This window comes from Sarcophilus harrisii, chromosome 1, assembly GCF_902635505.1.
Source record: "Sarcophilus harrisii chromosome 1, mSarHar1.11, whole genome shotgun sequence".
Lineage (NCBI taxonomy): Eukaryota > Metazoa > Chordata > Mammalia > Dasyuromorphia > Dasyuridae > Sarcophilus > Sarcophilus harrisii.
Genome location: NC_045426.1, coordinates 561,995,974 through 562,016,174, shown reverse-complemented (window position 1 = coordinate 562,016,174; position 20,201 = coordinate 561,995,974).

The window sequence follows — 20,201 nt, the reverse complement described above, 5'->3', positions numbered from 1 at the left end:
AGTGATTTCTGCCTCTTTTCCTTGCCCACCCCACTGTGCCACTTGACCAATTAATCTTCTATCCCTAAGAATAAAATGAGGGAAATGAGGAGTTAACTACTGTACCCAGGATGTGCTTTGGAAATCCTGGATAGTACGATGATGATGATGATGATGAAGAAGAGGAAGAGGAGATGGAGAAGGAAGAGAAGGAGGAGGAGGAGGAGGAAGATCATGAATGAGATAATGATAATAATACCAGTAGCGGTGATAGTCTCTAAGTGACACCAAGAAACTTGAGTGTAGAAATAAAGAAGCAGCATGATCCAAAAACCAAAACCAAAAAACTTCAAGTTTAAACACTGCTTTATATCAGTAGTTTGTAGATTTCGTTGTGGGGGAGTGGGGAAAGAAGAGGTAGACAAGCAGACAGACAGACAGCTAGACCAACAGACAACATAACACACACACATGCTTTTTGTTTATTATTTAGCTTGGGTCTGTGATTTCATCCCTGTGGAAACTCCTTTCACTGCTACAGGCTGATAATTGCTTTGTAACTTAGTTACCCCTGGCACTAAAACTTTTTAGTGACTTGCTCTACAGGGTCACATGGCCAGGAAGCATCTGAGGCAAGATTTGATCTCAGGTCTTCTACAGTCATCCTTCTATCCACTATTTGAGTTTGCCTGTCATAGTGTAAATACTCTAAATCAAATGTCTATGCCTTATAGTGTCTATAATGAAGGTAGATTAAGATTATTTGGATGTATCAAACTACCCCTCCCTATCCATATTACAGAGATAGCAAAGAAGGAGACTAAATTATCCAAATATTCTATTGTCCCCAGGCTCCAATTCCCAGTTTTTATCTCAAAAAAAGATTGCTCCCTAGGAGATGTGCCTAATAAATGTTTGTCACTACAATAACAAAAATGAAAATATTGACTTGTCAAGGATTGTGAAATAACACCTTTGTTCAAAGAGAATTTCCATTGTAATTTGCATTTGGTCCCCACTCTTTTTAAAAATCAGTTAAGTTCCTTTTTATTAAAATACCGATAAAGTGACAGAGGCAGAGGAAGAAGAGGATTTGGAACAAAAATCATTCTTAGAGGGTTTCAGTCTTTCATACACGTGTCCTCTCTGCACAGGTTTAGTCAGTTTCATCATTTCCCTCACACATCCACATCCTCTGCTTTCAAAAGTACAAAACAGTCATTGAAGGAAAGCTTTTTAAACAGCACAAGCACACCTTGTTTAAAAATAACATGGTTAATCTTCAACGCCATCTTCTGGCTTATTCATTTGCAATTTCGTCCAGCTTTCAAAATAAAGATAATTTTTAAATTTTATGATAAACTGCTTAGTAGAAAATATTTTGGTAGCTAAATCTACTGACATAGTCATAATTTCCAAAAAGAACAAAGTTGGCCCATAAACATTTATTAAACACTTATTATGTGTCAGGCACTGTGCCAAGTGTTGGAGATAAATAGAAAGGTAAAAGACAGTTCCTGATCTCAAGAAGCTCACCGTTTGATAGAGAAACAGCATGTGAATTAACCATATACAAACAGGTTGCATATAGGATAAATTACAAATAATCATCAGAAGGGAGGCACAAATTTGGGGGAACAAGAGAGGTTTCCTATAGAAGGTGGGTATTGAAAGAAGTAAGGGAGATCAAAAGGTAAAGAGGAGAGACAACATTCCTAACATAGATGACAGAGAAAATGCCTGGAGCCTAGAGATGAAATGTCTAGTTTGAGGAATAGCAAACCAGAACAATATCACTGGATCACAGATTACTTGGTGAGGTGAGATGTTAAAAAAAAAAAAAAAAGTGAAAATGCAAAGGATGAAAGGGTATGAACATTTTTGAATGCCAAAGAATTTTATAGTCAAACCTAGAAGTTATAGGGAGCAACTAGAGTTTCTTGATTTGAGGTGGGTTGACATGAATGTACCTGAGCTTTAGGAAGATCCCTTTGATAACTGAGTAGAGGAAGCACTGAAGTGGGAAGAGACTTATACCAGGTTATTGTAGTAGTCCAGGTGTGAGATGATGAGGGCTTCCACTAGTACATGAAAGTGTCTGAGAAGAAAGAGAGATGTATTTGAGAGATGTTACACAAGTGAAATCAACAAACCTTGGCAACAGATTGGAGATGAGAAAGTAAGAAAGTGATGAGCCCTAGATGACATAAATTGTGAGCCTAGGTGATTGGGGAGATAGTGGTGTACTGTGCAGTAATAGGGAAGTAAAGAAGAGGGTTTGTTTTGGAGGAGAGATAATGAGTTCTGTTTTGGACATGCTTGTTTTAAGATATCGTTAGGACGTTCAATTATAGATATCTAATAGGAAGTTGTAGATCCAAGATAGGAGATTGGTAGAGAGTTTGGAATTAGATAAGAAAATTTGAGAATCATCTTCATAGAAATGATCATTGAATCAGTGTAAATTAAGGAGATCACCAAGTGAAAAGAATGGAAGATACCCATCTGTGAGAACCCAATCCAAAAAAGTGCAGCTGGGTGGGTAATGCTGAAGTCACAGTAGTTTTGGTCAAATTGAGATTGAAAGACAGATTGCAAAAACTTCAAAAGAAAATGAGAGGAAAGCAAGTTTAAGCACTAAATGGTCTTCTCAAAGAGTTTAACCAAGAAGTGGGGAAAGCTATAGGACAATTGCTAGTGGGGAAGGCATGTCATATGTTCACCAAATATTTTACATATTAGATATATTAGATCACATTAGCTATATTGAAAATCTCTACCCCATGACAGAAAAAAAAAAAACCTCTCTAGTATGAGCTCCCACTCATGCACCTCACATACCCCAGATTAATTAATAAAAAAGTAAACTATTCTTCAAGAAAGTCTGGAACCTCAGAACTAGATTTGCGGATGCCACAGCTGTTTATTTGAAAGGTAGAAAAACAATAATCAGTTAGTTGCTTTATTAGACAAAAGAACAAAAAAGTGTATGATTATATTCTTGCTTGAATTGTCTGTTTATCTTTACCCAGTAGATTGCATATTTTGGTATTCTACACATCTAATCCTAATCTGGCTCAGTAAAGTTTTCATTCCATTTTTTCATGAAGTTATCTTCTTAAAGGTAATTTAAAAACATCACTTAGGAAAGCTTCTTAAAGAAAGATATGCTCTTATAAATCACTAACAAAATCCAACAGCAAGAGATACAAAGAGAAATTCCATTTAAAATAGCTGTTGATAATATAAAATATTTGGGAATTTTATCTAACAAGGCAAAGTCAGGAACTATATAAGCAAAACTACAAAACACTTTCCACACAAAGTCAGATCTAAGCAATTGGAAAAATATCAAGTGCTCATGGATAGGTCGAGCAAATATAATAAAGATGACAATACTCTCTAAACTAATCTATTTATTTAGTGCTATACCAATCGAACTCCCAAGAAATTATTTTCCTGAACTAGAAAAAATAACAACAAAATTCATCTGGAAGAACAAAATGTCAAGAATTTCAAAGGAATTAATGAAGAGAAAAGCAAATGAAGGTGGCCTAGCTGTACCAGATCTAAAACTATATTATAAAGCAGCCATTACCAAAACCATTTGGTATTGGCTAAGAAATAGACTAGTTGATCAGTGGAATAGTTTAGGCTCACAGAACAAAATAGCCAATGACTATAACAATCTGGTATTTGACAAACCAAAAAGCCCCAGCTTTGGGGATAATAATTCACTATTTGACAAAAACTGCTGAAAAAATTGGAAACTAGTATGGCAGAAAGTAGGCATAGACACATAATACCATATATCAAGATAAGGTCAAAATGGGTTCATGATCTAGACATAAAGAATGATACTATAAAATTAGAAGAACATAGAATAGTTTACCTCTCAGATTTGTGCAGGAGGAAGGAATTTGTGACCAAAGAAGAACTAGAGATCATTACTGATCACAAAATAGAAAATTTCGATTATACCAAACTGAAAAGTTTTTGTACAAACAAAACTAATGCAAACAAGATTAGAAGGGAAGCAATAAACTGGGAAAACATTTTTACATCCAAAGGATCTGATAAAGTCCTCATTTCTAATATATATATATATATATAAAGAGAACTGACTCAAATTTGTAATAGTTCAAGCCGTTCTCCAATTGATAAATGGTCAAAGGATATTAACAGACAATTTTTGGATGAAGAAGTTGAAACTATTTGTAGCCACATGAAAAGGTGCTCCAACTCACTATTGATCAGAGAAATGCAAATTAAGACAACTCTGAGATATCACTACATACCTGTCAGATTAGCTAAAATGACAGGAAAAGATAATGATAAATATTGGAGGGGATGTGGGAAAACTGAGACAATGATACATGGTTGATGGAACTGTGAATGGATCCAATCATTCTGGAGAGAAGTTTGGAATTATGTTCAAAAAGTTATCAAACTATGCATACTCTTTGATCCAGCACTATTTTCACTGGGATTATATCCCAAAGAGATCTTAAAAGAGGGAAAGGGACCTACATGTGAAAAAATATTTGTGGCAAACATTTGTAGTGGAAAGAAACTGGAAACTGTGTGGATGCCCATCAATTGGAGAATGGTTGAATAAATTATGGTATGAAGACTATGGAATACTATTGTTCTGTAAGAAACGACTAGCAGGATGATTTCAGAGAGGCTTAAAGACACCTACATGAACTGATGCAAAGTGAAATGAGCAGAACCAAGAGATCATTACGACAATCAATTCTGACGGACATGGCTCTCTTCATCATTGAGATGATTCAAACCAGTTCCACTTATGAAGTGATGAAGAGAACTATATACACCCAAAGAGAGAACCATGGAGACAGAGGGTAAAACACAACATAGCATTCTCATTCTCTCTGTTATTTGCTTGCATTTTTTTCCTCAGTTTTTCTTTTTCTTCCTTCTTAATCTGATTTTTCTTGTGCCACCAGGTAGCTGTATAAATATGTATACACATATTGGATCTATCATGTATTTCAACAAATTTAACATGTTTTGGACTACCTGCCAGATAGGGGAGAGGGTGGGAGGAAGAAAGGGAAAATCTGCAACAAAAGGTTATTCAAGGGTTAATGTTGGAAAAATTACTCATGCATATACTTTGTAAATAAAAAACTTTAATAATAATAATAAATAAAGTTATGCTAAATGAGAAAGGAAGACATTTATATTAGGTAAAACTAAAATACGGTTTCATATACCTATCCACTTCCCGTTTTCCCACCCCCACACATCAATTCTAAGAGGAGATTTCAGTTTAAATTTAAAAAGCAACCCACTCTCATGCCCCCTACCTTTTAACAATATTTTAAAATATTTCTGCATTACAGAATCCCAAACTTTCAGAACTGGGAGGGAATTCAAAGGCCAGGTCATCTAACCCAAAACTGAGCAGTAATCTTCTCTATAAGTGGTTTCCATACTTAAACTTTGTGTATGTTTGTGTGTGTGTGTGTGTGTGTGTGTGTGTGTTTTGAGGGGGTGTTTGGAAGGAAATAGCTTTTATTGACCCAGGAATCTCATTCTGTTTTTGGAATGACTTTTTTAATGATGGAAAAGATATAATAAAAAAATAAAACATAGGTACCTCTCCTTCAAGATTCAATTCAACAACTAAAGTTACCTTGTATTTTGTTGCTTATCCATGTCCAACTGTTCATGAGGTTTTCTTAGTAAAGACAACAGGATTAAGTGATTTGTCCAAGGTCAAACAGCTACTATATGTCTGAGATTGGATTTGAACTCATTTCCTAATTCCAAGTCCTACACTCAATCCACTGAGTCACCTACTTGCTTATTGAGTATATAGTAGGTGCTTAATAAATGTTTATTAATGTTTTTAATATATAATATTTTACTTCCCTCCAATTACATGTTAACCTAATTTAACTAATTTTTTTTTAGTTTTGGGTCCCAAATTCTATCCTTCCCTCTCTTCCCACCTCCCTGAGACAGTTAGCGTTGAGATATAGGTTACACATATGTAATCAAGTAAATAAATGTTTATTAATTGATTGATATTATCTTCCTCATTTAAAGGTAAACTCCCAGATAATAAGGACTATGTTCACTTTTTCCTTATTTCCATAGCACTTACCATTAGGAACTGACATATAATAAGTATTTTATAAATGCTTCCTTATGAAATTTGACCTCAGATACTTAATACTTCCTAGCTGTGTTACACTGGGCAAGTTACTTAACCCTGATTGCCTCAGCAAAAAAAAAAAGCAAACAAATAAATAAATGTTTGCTTACAGGACCGGTTGGTTGATTATCAGCTTAACTAATTTTAGGACAAGGAATTCTCTCCTTTAATACCTAACCATGTGCTTTGCAAACAGTAAGCAATAAATACTTCTTGCCTTCTTGCTTGAATATATTGTGGAGTGTGTTTTTTTTGGGGGGGTCATTTCTCCTTTTTGCCATGTAATCATGTTTAGGATAGCAAACTATACCTTTTAATAACTATGAGTACCTAATAAATACTTGTTGAGTTGAAATGAACTGAAACAGGCTACATTTCTAATGGTTTCATTGTTGATCAATAAGTTTTCTTTGTGGTTTTGTTCTGAGACATTTATAGTTTTTCTCTTTTATACATTTGTATATACATACAAGGCATTTATTTTTTATACAAACATTATTATAAATGTTTGCTGAATTAAGTAAGCAAAATCACCATTTGAGTACTCCTTTGGATCTTCCAGGATGAAGTAGATAGCTAATTCTCAAAAAAAAAAAAAAAAAAAAAAGACAAATTATCTTCTCATTTATTCTTAGAACAATTAAAGGTTCATATTGTCTCTTTCTGCTATTATGAATAGTCAAAGATTGAGGAGGAAAATGTATTTTTATGACCATTCTACAAACTACAAATCTTAGCCTCATTCTTTTCAATACAAGTGTATTCATTGCCAATAAAGCTCCAAAATCATGCTTCAGAAATTGGATGATTCTTCTAACATAACTTCTCAGATATTTCACTGTTTGAAATGTAGACTTATGAGACCATAAAATTGGGAAGGGGGAAAAGCCATGAGTCTACTTTAAAATTAGAATAGACAGATTGTGCAATGTCTCTGGGACTGGGGAGAGAAAGAAAGGGATAGAATTTGGAACTCAAAACTAAAAAAAAAAAAAGTTTTTAAAATTGTCTTAATGTGCAATTGCAGGGAGAATAAAATAAAATTAGGATAGATTCAATTTAAAAAGCTTTGTGAAATGATAAGCAGAATGCTCTCAGAAAAACTCAGAAAGTCATCCATGAACTCAAAGAAAGTAAAATGAATGGTTGACAAAGTAATAGCAATGTTGTGGGATGATCAGTTGTGAATAACTTTCCTATTTTCAGCAATACAATGATCCAAGACTACTCTGAAGGACTTGTGATGAAAAATACTATCTATACCCAGAGGACAAACTGATTGTGTCTGAATACAGATTAAAGCATACTTTGTTTAAACTTTATTTTTCTTGAGGGTTTGTGTGTGTGTGTGTGTGTGTGTGTGTGTGTGTGTGTTGTTGTTGTTGTTGTTGTTGTTGTTGTTGTTGTTGTTGTTGTTGTTGTTGTTGTTCTTTTGGCTAGGAAAGATTAATGTTTTCTTTCTCAACATGACTTTTGTGGAAATGTTTAGTATAACTTCACATATGCCTTCTTAATGGAGTGGGGAGAAAGAGAAAAAAATCTAGAACTTCAAGTTTAAAAACAAATATTTAAATAAAAGATGTTTTAAGGGCAGCAGACACAGTAGATAGGGCAGCAGACACAGTAGATAGAGCACCAACCCTGAAGTGAGGAGGACTTGAGTTCAAATATGACCTCAGACACTTAATACGTCCTAGTTGTGTGACCCTAGGCAAGTCACTTAATCCTAATTGCCTCAGGGGAAAAAAAACTGTTTTGCATGTTACTGGGAAAAATAAAAAAATTAAATTTAAAAAATAGATAAAAAGCTTTTTCATTTAACTCTCCAGCCTCAATTCCCCCACAAGATACCTCTTTGGGAAACAGCCTTGTCCAAGGATTGTTGATGTATTTAGTGTGTGTGTGTGTGTGTGTGTGTGTGTGTGTGTGTATGTGTCTTTTCAGCTTCTGTGTTTCTGTTCATGGGATTATACATGTCAGTTGAAAGAAACCTTGAACATCATATAAGGGAATATTCTCATTTTACAAAGAGAAAACTGAATTCCAACTTAAGTAATGTAGCAACAAAACTAATCCAGGTCTTTCTCACTCCAAACACAGTATGCTTTCTTCCCTCAACAAATTGTCTAGGTGTATAACCTAGGAATAATCATGGCCAAATTCAAGGGCAAAGGTCTCTATTTAAAAAATCATCATTGCCTGATATTCAGTTGAGAGATTGAAAATTTCAAATGCATAAAAATAAACAATGATTTTCTTACTAGTCAGATGAGTGTGCATTTTGTGTGTGTGTGTGTGTGTGTGTGTGTATGTGTGTACTTAGAAGTTTTTCTGAAATCCCTTGATGCAAGATTTACAAAAATGCAACAATAAGCATTCTCTAGAATACTTAGGAAGTTAAGGAGGTATAGTAATGTTTTTAAACTACTACTTTTGTGGTTGACTTTGGGGTGAGGGTGGGGGTTGGAGAGGTCCAGATCTGTGATTTCATCTTCCTAGAGAATTCCTAGTATCAAAACTTCCCCCAGCAATTCTGATCAGTAACTCTAACTTTTTCATACAGTCAAATTACCAAATATTGGTCCTCCTTAAGTGTCTAACCTACTTAGAGTAATTTAGACATGTAGGGAATTTGCCTCACATTTTAATCAATTCAGGAACAAATGCTGTTAAGCCAATGGCATAAACAAACAAACAAAAAGTCTCATTTTGCTTTCTCTTATTTATTTTCTTCTATATTTATAAACAACCATTGCTTTTTTCCCTCCTCCTCCTCCTCCTGCCTGTATTCTAAGAATTTTTCTTACAATTCTTTCTTTCTCTCTGAATTATTACGTGCTCTGCATAAGTAGTGCCAGAGTTCTTAACTAGAAACAACTTGACATTGCCAACTCATTTCACCAAGCCACTGAAGAGCAGGTAGTTGGCAATAGCTCTGGGCAATGTTCTAGACACTGAAGCAACAATTTAAAAGTAAAAGTAGGGGAAATGCTATAGATAAAGAAGACTTAGATTTTAGCAAAGCATTTGATAATCATTCATATTATCCTTATGAACAAGATGAAGAAATGTAGACCAGATAGATATATTTATATTATATATATGTATATATATGTATGTATGTATGTACACCCTGCTCCTAGATCACCCCTATAGCAATGGCTGTATATATATATATGTCATATAAATGTCCCCAGATCACAAATCACATATGGTACAAGAGTTATAATAAGTATAATCAATGTTAATCAATGAAAGTCTTCCCTTTATGAATATTATTGGAACAGGAACTTAAATCAACTCATTCTGCCTCCATTGTCAGAACTTTAATCCACCATCCTGTTTCCATCATTACATAAATATAAGCTAACTCCAGAGACTATCTTGATTAGCATCCTAAGACAGATTCAATTGTATATATCTCCCCACATACCTTGCATTCAAATTTGTTCTCAACTAAGTCCCCTCCCTAACTCCTCCCTAATTTCTCTCTAACCCCCTAGACCTTACCTTTACTTCCCTCCTCCTCTTCTTTCTGATTTTGAAAAGTTAGTTTCACTCAAAACACATTTCATTAATCATATACGATTGTCATATTTGATTTAGTCTATGAGCCGTTTCACATTATAAATGGCATCCTCTTTGTGGTTGTGATAAATATCTCTCGTGTCAGTTTGTCATAAATTGAACTGCTCTCCCAAAATTACTTCTTCAAATAAGCATAATGGGTTCAGTGTAATGAGATCCCTCACATGGATTTGGAGGCATATGTAAGTATTGTGTGACTGTTTCCAATCTACTCATAACACAATGAGAATAGTTGGTTGTTTGTCTGTTTTTTCTTATTGACTCCTGAGCAAGAACTGAGCATGAAAAGTCCTCAAAACTAGATCTTATTCTCTTTCCTATTTTGCTGCATTCAAGTGGGAGGCAATAACTCCTGTAAGTCAATGACTAGGGAGAATTCTAATAGTTTATTCTCCCCACTAAGAATATGGTCCTGCTGTTCTGACCTTGTTGTTAATATTCTTTCCTGCTTTAGGTGAAGGATTATTGAAGATAAAAAGGGATAGGCTGTGCCTTGTGAGCTTTGAGAGGTCACTGAAGTCCATGTCAGAGTCTGTGGGCAGTCAATCTTCATGAAGAGTGTGATGACCGCGTATTTTAAAATCAGCCGGAATCAGGAATTCGGGTTAGGGGAAAATCGTCAATCTTTATTCTCAGTAGAGATGAAGAAAGATCAGAGGTAGAAGGGAATCGGCAATAGCAATGTGTGCAGCTGAGTCAAGAAGCTCCAGAACCCACGAGATCAGTAGCCACCAGAACAGAACCCAGCCAGCCATCTCTTTCCGCTCCTCTCTCTGCCCCTCTGCCTCTACCCACCAAAATCGTCATTTCCTATACAACACATCAGGACTTGCACAGAGAGTGGGAGGAAGCCATTCTTTCTCCAAGCATATATATTAATAGAATATGGTCCAATTACTATTTAGCTTCACGTGCTTGGGACCTCAGTGCATCAACTCAAGCCTCAGCCCATTACAAAGAGCAAAGTTCTGAGCATCTTCATTGACCTATCCCGTCACATCATGAGCCATGGATCACACAGAGACACTTGTGTCTGTAATCAAGAGAACATCTTCATTCATCAGCTATGCCAGGGGTGGGCTGTTGCTAGCCTAGACATTTCCTTGAATGGAAGATCTGAATATGAACTCACCAATGGGAGAAGGGGGGAAACAGCAGAGGGAAGATCATTTGCACCTGAGAAGACCCTGTAATAGAGATAGAAAAATCCAGGTGGGAGCATTTGTGGAAGAGAAGTGAGAATTTATCAGAAAAGATCTCAAGCTCATAGCATTAGAAAAGAACCCCAAGGTCCTCAAGGATACCACTAGATCCCTGAAGGAAAGATGTCACCTTGCTCTCAGAGACCTAACATCAACAGAGAAGAAGCCCCAGAGTTTACCTAAGCTACATGTGGAATCAAGATACTTCTATGTTATTTTGATGTTGAAACCCTTTTAAGTTTATGGATACATGAAATCCATGACAAATATTAGCAATAGAATAATCAAACACAACATTCAGAACTATCCCAGATCAGTGCCAAACACAGACATGATGTAGTAGGAAAACAAGAAGCAGGAGAGACCTGAGTTTACTTCCTACTTCAATGCATTATATTATCATGGGCAAATCACAACTCTCCAAGTCTTTGATTCCTCATTTGTAAAATAGATGAATAATCCCTGTAGTACTTGGCTCACAGAGTTGTTGAGATGATCAAAAGAGATAATATGTGCTAAGTGCTTGGTAAACCTTTCTTCATGCCAGCTATTATTATACAGCTCATATTCTGTTGTTTTCAGAGTTAAGATTGTGAAAAATACTTTTGGCATGTACAATCAAAATTGCCTGATGGTTCCTAATGATTTATTCATAGAATCATGCATAAATTCCTAGGTTTTGCTCTTTTAAATTATTTGGGTAAAGTATACCTAATCTGTATGTTTCAGTTAACATCAAACTTGGGAGAGGAGGATTGAACTTAAAAATTTTACCAGGATTTTTCTCCTTCTAAATTACCCTTTTTTTCTATAAGCCTGTTACTATTTCTTGGCTTCCTGTTTTTGGCATCTACTATCTGAAACAAAAAGTCCCTAATATGCTCCTTCCTGGGCCCCCACTCTCAACCCTACAAATTCTGGATGAGCCATCTTTTTTTGTAATAGGACTTTTCCAATACCCTTGTGGTTTCTTCATCTTTTTCAATAATTAAAATTCAGGTCCATCAGTAAAGTTAAGTTCCAGAATTGGAGACTTACTCATCTTGAAATATAGCTTTTAAAAATCAAGTGGATCCACATGTACTTTTGACTGTCATTGTATTATCCTCTTGAAAAAACATCAAAACGAAATAAAATCTATTCTTGGATAGTTCATTTGTAGTGTTGAGTACCAGAAACACTATTTTTAGAGGAAGCATTATACTCAGCCTTTCTATAAGAGGGACAGATGCATAGCACCCAAGTTTCCCCCAACTGAGGCAGCCCTTCCTCAGCAACCATTCTGCCCATATTGAGGTGCCTCAGACTGCTCTCAAGATATCTAAGATATTTGACCATAAACAAGGATTTGTGCATTACCGAGCAGGAGACCTTCCATGCAGCTGACTCTCAGAATGTGAGTTCTATTCACCTGTCATATGTCCAGTTGAGAACGTCTCCATTTCAGACACTATTCTGATGTCCTGATCTCAAATAGAACAACTATAATAGAGGTATAGTATTCCACAGGAGGCAGATAATAGCTCTGCCTTATTCTACCCCGACTAGTACCTATCTGAACACTGTGGTTACTTCTGAATACTACAATTTAGAAAAAATATTGGCAAACCAGAGCATATTCAGAGGAAAATGACTAGAAGAGTAAAGGCACTAGGGATCATGCCATCTATCCTAAAGGTGCACTTTCTTTTATGTATTCTCTTCCTCAGATAAATTGGAAGTTCCTTGACAGCCAGAACTTGCTCACTTTTTCTATTTTTATTCCCAGTGTATAGCACAGCACTAGGCACATACTAACTACTTAATAAATGCTTTCCTCCCCAACACTCTTTTAGAGACATTTAGCACAACAAAAAATGTTACATTTTTAAAAATCTACCTTGATTATAATAAACATCAAGACTGCATCAGTCTTATATGCTAACTGCTCTCATGAAAGATGATATTTAGTAAATAAATAATAAGCTGGATAATTTATCATTTAAAAAAGGAAGATGTATCATATATGGTATAAGAAAAAATTTTCATTTCCTTTTGTTATCCTGATCACTCAGAATTTATCAAATGATCTTAATTTGCTTTTGCCTTTTTGTCTTTCCTGATTGCCCATTCACTTATATTAATATGACTTTGGCATACTAGCATCTCTGGTATAGCAATCACTATATTACTGCACTTCTTTACTTCTCCTGGCTTTGACTTGGTTTGGGGCTATGAGCTCCATTCCTTTTCTGATCATAGTTCTGGTACTCTGATTGGCATCATTCTATCAATAATTTTCATTTCCAGTACACATAAGTTGCTTCCCCACTTCCCCTACAAGCCCCACTTTCCCCAAATTTGGGGTACTTTCTGGTACCAGAATCTTTTGATGACCTTTGGATATCCTTCACTTAGTGGTAGTCCATAACTTCTTCCAAATTCTTCATTGATTATAAAAAAAATTCAACAGTCTCCATTGGGCAGGAAAGTCCTGTCCCTAATGAGAGGTCTGCTAAAATAGTCATCAGTAGAGACATTTGGTTCCCTAGTGGCAGCAGGAGAAATAGTGAAGAGACTACTGTGTTACATTTGGAGTCAGTTCTGAGTCCAAATCCTGTCACAGATACTTATTAATTGGATGATCCTGGGCAAGTCCCTTAGCTCCTATCTGCGTCACTTTTCTCATTGAGACAACGAGATAGCTCAGTGGATGCAGTGCTGAGTCTGGAGGTGGGAAGACATGGGTTTAACTCTGGTCTCAGAAATTTACTAGCAGTCTAATGGTAGGCAAGTCATTTAACCCATTTGCCTCAGTTTCCTCACTGTAAAATGGGGATAACAATAGCACCTACTTCACAGAGTTGTTGTAAGGTTCAAATTAAATATTATTTGTATAGTGTTTAGCATAATGCCTAGAACAAAGTAGGTGCTATATAAATATGACGACGACGATGATGATCTTTAAAAGGGAATAATAGTATCTACGTTATAGAATTGTTGTTGCATCAAATGACATAACATGTGTAAAGAGTTTTGTAGACTTTAAAATATTATTTAAATTCTGGTTATTATTATTTCCTAATGGACCCATTTCTCTTTCCTTCTCCCTTGTCCTTTGACATGATTTTTTATGCCAGGACTTGTCATATTATGGAATTATGGAACCCATATTTTAGTTTTCCAGGAAAATTTCATGGTGCATTCTGAGACTAGGAAAGCCCCATTTCCTCCAAATTATAGTAGATTTGGGGGTACTTTCAGCCTGACTAGAGATAGGGAAATTGTAGAGATATCAATGCTTTTTTGAAAAGAAATAAAAACCAGGAAACAGTAACTTGGAAACAGTCTTCTTGAGTCATGATATTTGAGAGGGGAATGTTACAAGAAACAAACAAACAAGTTGGAGATCTGTAAAGACTCTCTAGCGAGAGAAAGCAGGACAATTTCACTGATTAAATTAATATTTGAAAAACTGGAAAATACACTTCCTAGAAAAACCATTAAAACTGAGAGAAGACAGAAGAAATTAGATTTGGAAGGAAGCTAAATGAAGAATGGGAATTTATATCAAGGATGTGATGTATAAATGTTTGAATGTAGAACAAAGGAAAGGACAGTTTAGGCAATTTCTGTGGCTAGAATGGTGGACACACCAATTAAGTTAGTCCTCAAGAAATTTCATGAACAGTATTGACATGAAGTCAAAGGTTTCACAGAGTGCTACTCAGAAAAGGAATTTGCTTATTCAGGGACCAACAATATAAATGTGAGCTATCATTATTGGATAAAAAAGTTTTGTGTATCATGGTGCACTCTTACATCTCTCCTATTATGATTATGAATGTGATGAGTCCAGTAAAATCAACAAGCATTTATTAAGTACCCACTAAGATTATAAAGAAAGATAAAAACAATCCCTATTTTCAAGAACCTTACAGTGTAATAAAGTAGACAACATATAAACAGTAATGTACAAGTAAGATAAATTCTGATTTAGAGATAATCAACAGATGACACCAGCTTTAAAGGTGATCAAGAAAGTCTTTCTGTAGAGATAGTATTTTAACTGGAACTTGGAAGGAAAGACAGTAAATAGAAATCGGGAGGCAGAGGGACTATGACTCTGGGTACATGAGACACACAAAGAGAATAGGGAACACCCTTGATTAACAAAGGAAGTCAAGGGAGGGCTTAGGACAAAGCAAATCAAAGGGAGATGGTGCTGGGCAGCTAGGGGAGGGTTTTGCCCTCTACCTGTGTTGGAGAATAGAGTTTATGCTAGTGGTTGTTGGTATTGAATGGTTTCAGTCATGTGCAACTCTTTGTAAGGCTTCCTGATTCCAAGCTCACTGTCCTACCTGCCATTGTATGCTGGTATACTTTTCCTAAAGGAAACAAGTCTCTTGAACCCAAGTGAGCAGATACCTTGAGCTGTTAGACTGAATGGGAAACCTAAGTGGCTTTGAATACAAGAAACACTCAACTCAAGAAGTATTTATTAACTGCCTTTTAAGGTTTTATGTTACAAGATACAAGATGATAGGATACAAGATGAAGATTTCTTTCTTCAAAGAGTTTACATTCTTCTGGGACAGTGGTGGTATATAATATCTACATAGTTAAATTGATACAAGGTAACTGTGAGTTAACTCTATAGGAGGTAGAACATGTTGAAGAAAGTAAAGATTCCAAAAATGGAGGTGAGAAGGGAGTGCAATATAAGTAAAGAAGACAAAACAACCTGTGCAAAGAGATGGAAGTGAGAAGGAAATGAGTCATAGGCAAAAAAGGACAACCTGTGCAAAGCTATGGAAGTAGGAATTTGAATGAATGGTACAAGAAGCAATGACTAATCCAATTTGACTGGAATGTAGAATACGTAAAGAGGATGTAATATGAAATAAGATCAAAAAGTGAGGTTAGAGTTAGGCTATGAAGCACTTTAAAGGATAGGATAAGGAATTTTTGTTTTAGAGGGAAGAGATATGAGACAAGAGGATTAATTAGGAGACCACTGAAATAATATAGAAAGAGGGGATGAGGGCCATACTAGAGTGGTGGTTGTGTCAGTGTTGTGGAGATAGAATCAACAAAATTTGGCATCTAATTGGATGAGAGGCAGAAATCAGTAGGGAAAAGGAAAGAGACAAGCATGACACCAAGTTTGCAAAGTTTAGAAGGATTGCTGGTGCCCTTGACAGAGACAGGGAAGTTAGTAGGGCAGTGGACTTAGGGAGTATGGCAATAATTTCGGTAATGGATATATTGCATTCACAGTCTATGAGACATCCAAAGAAAAGATGTCTAGAAGATAATTGATGATACAAGATCAGAATTCTTGAAATTATGTGAGCGTCAACCACGTGGAATGGATAGCATGCTGGACTTAGAGTTAGTGGTACCTACATTTGAATCTTATCTCTGATACTATCTGGCCAAATCACTTCCTGAATCTCAATTTACTCATCTGAAAAATGAAGGTGATAATTGGTATGATTTTGTTTTCAGGTGTGTTCAACAACAGAAGATAAAATAAGTAGTGCTTCCATATATGACAGTCATTCTGGGGTGGAGAGACTTTCAAACCCCAACCCACAGAGGGTCCAGAGCCAGAGCCCAGGTTTTCTCAAATTCAGCAGTGCTAATGACAGTTAACATTTATAGAACACTTTAAAATTTATCAGACCACATTAACATTCTATATGTGCTATCTCATTTGATGCTTACAACATTCCTGTACCATTATCATCTCCATTTTACAGATTAGGTAACTGAGAGTAAGAGAATGGTCTTTCTGACTCCAAGTTGGTGCTCTAGCTAGTGCATCTAGCCCTGGAGAGAGATACTCACCTGTATCTGAATTTTAATTCTCTGTTTTTGGAATGTTCATTTATTAGAAACAGTTTCAGATGCTGCCTGCCCCTGGGTTTGAGCCTACTGAGAGGGAGGCCATGGAGGGTCTTAAAGTTGCCCAGAAGGAAGGTCCCTGTAGACACAATACTTTGAAGCACCATCTTTGAATTACGTCATTTATTCCACAAATAAACAAACATTTCATCTGCATTTCCCTGAGCTCTCTTGCTGATGTGCAATTCAATTCCCTAGGCTCTATTTGGGCTAGGCAATTATTCAACATGTCCTTCAGGAGGACATCTTCCCCTCCCTTTCCTGGAGAGGGTAGGGAGAAGACATGTGCCAAGAACTGGTCTTGCAAAAATAACTAGCCAGGAAACAGCACAGGGTAAGGCTTATACCCTTTTCAAGCACTGGGTTCTTTGGGGTTTTTTTTTTGTTTTGTTTTTTTTTGTTTTGTTTTGTTTTTTTTCCAGTGTGAAAGAGGCACCATTTAGGGATTCTTTATACTCTGAGAAGTTAGCTATAACTATTTTGGATATTGTGGTAGGTTGTGAGCCTCTGCAATTTTTTACTTTCGAGATTGGATAGCTAGGGAAAAGTTAGAAAGAATTACATAGTAATTTTATGAGAAATCACCTCCTAATAAACACAAGAATAAACAAAACATTCCTTCTTTCTCCACTATTATTTGACATAGTTCTAAAAATGATGGCAATAACTATAAGACAAGAAAAATAAATTAGAAGAGTAAAGACAGGCAAACAAGATTATTATCCTCCCTTTGTCAAGGTCATCATGGTTTATTTGGAAAACCATAGGGTATCATGCCACAATTCCCTTTTATTGTCCTGATTCAGTTTCCAGAATTCGCCTGACTCAGTTTCCCTAAATTGTTCTGCCTCAGTTCCTAATTGCAATGCTCAATCCTTGCAACACCACCTTCCCTTCTAATCATGACATTATCAAAATGTTTGATAGGATAAAGATCTTATATCTTAGAATGTCCGGTACCTCTCCCCATTCTGTAATACCAATTTATCAGAATGTCCAGTGCCTCCCCGCATCCTGTCAGAACTGGATTGATAGTCTCATTCCTGCTCTCAGTGCTCTGACTCTGCCCCTTTCTCAGTTTATCCCTGTAGCTGAGCCACGATGTCATCGAGAACTCACATTGGTGCTGGATTCTTGGAGATGATAGTCTCATTCAGCCCTGGGACCAAATTTGGTCCTAGTAAATCTCTCCCTTTCAAATAAAATATTATAACTCTCTAATCTCTATCTTGCCTCAGTTTCTCCGGCATTATAAGGAGACCAGTGAAAAACAAAAACAAAAACAAAACCTGTGGAGACAATTAAAAGCTAAAGGGAAAGAGTATGGTTTTTTATTTATTTATTTATTTATTTATTTAATAGCCTTTTATTTGCAAGTTATATGCATGGGTAACTTTACAGCATTAACAATTGCCAAACCTCTTGTTCCAGTTTTTCACCTCTTACCCCCGACCCGCTCCCCTAGATGGCAGGATGACCAGTAGATGTTAAATACATTAAAATATAAATTAGATACACAATAAGTATACATGACCAAACTGTTATTTTGCTGTACAAAAAGAATCAGACTCTGAAATATTGTACAATTAACTTGTGAAGGAAATCAAAAATGCAGGTGGGCATAAATACAGGGATTGGGAATTCAATGTAATGGTTTTTAGTCATCTCCCAGAGTTCTTTTTCTGGGCGTAGCTGGTTCAGTTCATTACTACTCCATTGGAAATGATTTGGTTGATCTCATTGCTGAGGATGGCCAGGTCCATCAGAACTGGTCATCATCTAGTATTGTTGTTGAAGTATATAATGATCTCCTGGTCCTGCTCATTTCACTCAGCATCAGTTCGTGTAAGTCTCTCCAGGCCTTTCTGAAATCATCCTGTTGGTCATTTCTTACAGAACAGTAATATTCCATAATATTCATATACCACAATTTATTCAGCCATTCTCCAACTGATGGACATCCATTCAGTTTCCAGTTTCTAGCCACTACAAAAAGGACTGCCACAAACATTCGTGCACATACAGGTCCCTTAGGGAAAGAGTATGTTACATACAAAATGGACTCACAAAGATCAATAAAATTTCTACTTAGCAATTTAAAAAAATTTTCTAAGTGGGAATAATGTAAGGAGAAGATACTATTCAAAATAATTACAAAATGCACAAAATAACTTGGAATCAATCTATCAAAGAACACAATATTTGTACAAATATAATTTTTAAATGTTCCTCAAAAAAATAAATAACTTGAATAATTGGAGGGATATTTAGTGTCTTGGCTATGATAATGCCACCCAAATGATAAATGCTACCTAAATTGTTTTACAGATTTAGTTCTATACCAATTAAATTATCAAATAAATACTTTACATATTATATGTAGAATATTATAATTATATAATTGGACAAAAATAATAACAAAAATATATATAGACAAAAGGTCTAATGTAGCTCCTCCTGGTAACATAATCAGTAAGCACTGCACGCAGGTTCATGGAATTTTGAGGTCAGGATACTTTAGGACATGAAAGATGAAGGTCTTCCCTACCCTACCCCAAACACTTCAGAACAAATATAGTTATTTTCTGATTGATGATTATTGGCCATGAAATTCATACTATTTGGCAATGAAAATCTTTGAAATGGTTACTAAGCCAGAAATCCATGGATATATTAAAGAAGTGGCCTCTTTTAGGCCTCTTTTTTCTATAAACTTTGAAGCATCAGAATGAATGTCCAAGTGGCCCATGTGTTCATGACCGCAGTAATACTGGCCACCTGATTATTCCACAAACATGTCATCTCTTGACTCCTGGCATTTTCACTGGCTGCCCACCATTCCAGGAATGCACTCCCCACCTCCTCTCCCACTACTGACTTCCCTGATTTCTCTCAACTAAAATCCCATCTTCTATAGGAAGTCTTTTCCAACCTCCCTTAATTCTAATGCCTTCTCTTTGTTAATTGTCTCTTATTTATCCTTTATATAGCTTCCTTTATTTATATTTGTTTGCTTGCTTTCTCCCATATTAGATTTCCTTGAGGGCAGATATTATATTTTGCCTTTTTTTGTTCCTTAAGCACTTGACCTGGTTATATGGAGTATTCAAGGAGGACTAGCATCTCTGGTGTAAAAGCCTGAATTCTTTTTAGGGCTGCACATTCATCTCTGGTATCCATCTGGGTACTCAAAACTCACCTGTGTTCTTCTTACTGGTGGGCACTGTCTATGGTACTGACTTTTCCTCCTTTTACATAGTTTTCCCTGTGGCTCCCAGAAGCTATTGTAGCACACCCATCAGTCACACCTTGGTGAACAGTCTTCAAAGATGGGCCGAACCAAATTGAGAGTAACT